At 34.1% G+C, this 2,954-nt stretch overlaps 1 pseudogene; it reads right to left on the minus strand.

Moving 5' to 3' along the window:
- LOC105533750 overlaps nt 1–2,954 on the minus strand; it is a 136,287-nt pseudogene that overhangs the window by 93,945 nt on the left and 39,388 nt on the right.

The raw sequence follows: 2,954 nt of genomic DNA on the forward strand, positions 1-2,954 counted from the left end.
CTCTTCCATATATCGAATGCCTTTAAATGTACATTTCTGCTTCTGGGCTGTACTCTATTTCAGTTATCCATTTGTCTATTCCTGTGCCAATATCATAGTGTCTTTTACATTAGCTTTATAATATAGCAACAATTGATAGTGCAAATCCTTCTTTTTCAAGAATACCTTGACTGCATTTGGCCCTTTGCATTTCTGAAAACTTTTAAATCAGCTCATCAAAGTCAACAAAAAATATGTTGGAATTTTGACTGGTAGAGCACTGAATCTATAAATCTTTTTAATATCAAGTCTTGAATCAATGAATGTGGAATATCTCTCCACTTGGATTTTCCCAGACATATCTCAGGAATGTTTTAATCATTTTCCCACAGGTGTCATATATATCTTTTGTTGGGTTTATTCTGAGGAACGTCATGCTTTTAATGCTATTCTAAATAGCATCCTTTCAAAATTTCATTTTCTATTTGATCTTAAAGTATAAAATTTATAATTTTGAATTTTAATATTAATGTTTACATCTAGTAACATTGTAAATTTTCTTATTGCAAACATTGTATCAATCAACTTTTAAAATTTTTCTAGATATATGATGTAATCTACTTTTAAGAACACTTTTTTTTTTTTCAAGTTTTCCAATCCTTATACTTATCACTACTCTTCTTTTTATGTACTGTGCTGGATAGTATCCCTGGTACAACACTGACTTACGTTAATAGTTTTCGTTGATTCTATGCTAGTGTTTTTTATGCTGAAAACTCCCTAAAACAAAAAGCGTGTATATTTACTAATCTCTAAATTGACATAAGCCTATGAAAACTCAACAAATATTTGTTCAAAGAGTAAAGCTATTAATTAACTTTAATTTCAAATGTTTTACACGACAAGAATAACCTTGTAAAGAAATCTGATGATTCAGCTAGGAAAATGTTCCACCGAAAGAAACAGAAAACCTAACAAAAGTGGCTCACACAATATGGATGTTGTTTATTATATCATTCAACAAGAAAATGAAAGGTAAGTATCTGTTGGCATTGGTTCAGCAGCAGAAGGATGGTAGGCCAGATAGATCTCCTATGTTTATGGCCTTTCCCTTATGGTCACAAGATGACTGCTGCAGCTCTGGGCATGACATCCTAGTGTAATCAAAGCAGGAAGAAACAGAGAAGGGGCAGCTAAGTCTGTCCTTTTGTGAGAAAGGCAGATACTTTCCTAGATGTAACCAAAACCGACTTCACCTTAGTTTTCATTGACAAAAACTAGCTGATATGGTTATCTCAGGGAGCAATTAAGTGTGGGAGCAAAACACACGACCATTGAAATTAATTTCAACTTATCACCTGAGACAGGTCTCACTGCTGCTTCATTGTGGTACTCTTATCAAGATAGACAGGCTAGCAGATGTAAGTGCCCGCCACATGTGATACACAGTTTTTCCTACTGCTTTCTTAATTTCATCCTTAGAGAATACAATTAGAAATAAGCTGCTGTTATTGCTAATGAAAGATCTCCTCCAATGTTTTATTAATTTTACACATGAACTAGGAGATATTCCATTAAAGCCTTTGTTAGGAAATCTTAATTAGTTTAAAAAAAAAAAAAAAAAAAAACCCCTTACAGAATAAAAGGGATGCCTTTGAGATAGAATTTTGGTGACATCTCCAGTTTCTGGTTACATGATATTGATTACGCTTCTGAAAAAAATCAAACAAATCCACAAACTTTCCTGATATGAATCTAATCTCGTTAATTTTCCTTTTCATTTAATCAACAAATATCAGCCAGTCTGCATAAGCCCACTGAAAGGTCTCTTAATTCAGTAGTAGTCTTACCTCAGGTATGCTCCATACATGAAGAACAATCCCATCATTAGTCCATTTAAAATAAAGATTACACCAACATAAAAGCAAGCAGGATCTCCCAATCCTTTGAAAAGATACAGATAATCAGTGTTTAATGAATATACGACTCTAAAGCAATTGGGCATAATTATCTCGGTGCTTTGCAATCAAGAGTTCATGAATTTGCTGACAGCATTTGCTTTCCAGATTGCTGCTGTGTTTAATTCTTTACCCTTATAAGAGTTTCTGTGTGTGTGTGTATGCAGACACATATATATGTATGTGTGTATATATATGTGTGTATATCTACACATACACATATGTAAGCTCACCCTTATTGAGGTATAATATAGTTACACTTATACTTAACACTTTTTATAACTGCATTTGTACTTTCCTCTAAAGAATTACTATTACACTGTAATGATTTGTTGGGGATTCACATTTATTAGCTGATGCTGCTAGTGGTTAAGTGTCTGGAACTGTCTGTAGAACCACTTAATGAATACAAAAGAAAATCCATTGCATTATTTTTATCTGTTGCTAGGCTCTAGGAAGAGTTAAGGTATGGTTTTGACTTCAGGATACAGCTTTAGTCTATACGAAATGATCCAATCATTTGATCCATTATATCATGTATAGCTAGAATCTTAGTATATTCCATATAGAAGATTGTGCATGTGTGTGGCAATATGTACTTTACAATCATCCCACATTTTTCTCAGAACAAGTTTATGACATTAGCAGGTATAAAAATACTTTTCTTATGATTGAGAAAACAGAACATAGAATACTCAACTTGTCAGAGGTTATTTCACTTTAACTGGCTGGAGCCAAGGTCTGAAGGCTGGCCTTCTGATTCCCCCTGCCTCTCTGATCACTCCTTTCAGTCAGTTCCAGTAACTTCTCTTGTTTTATTTACCACTCTTCGACACTGGACCACCTTAGGTTCTGTCGTATGCCCCCTTCATTTCTCCATCTGCACATTCTCCATAAAGAAATTCTTCCACATCCATGGCTTCAATGATCTATATACAGATGACTCCAACTCTACATTTAATCCAGAACTTTCTCCTTATTCTCATACCCAGATAGCCACTTCATGTCCCCACTCTG

The sequence above is a fragment of the Mandrillus leucophaeus genome, unplaced genomic scaffold (genome assembly GCF_000951045.1).
Source record: "Mandrillus leucophaeus isolate KB7577 unplaced genomic scaffold, Mleu.le_1.0 Scaffold128, whole genome shotgun sequence".
NCBI lineage: Eukaryota > Metazoa > Chordata > Mammalia > Primates > Cercopithecidae > Mandrillus > Mandrillus leucophaeus.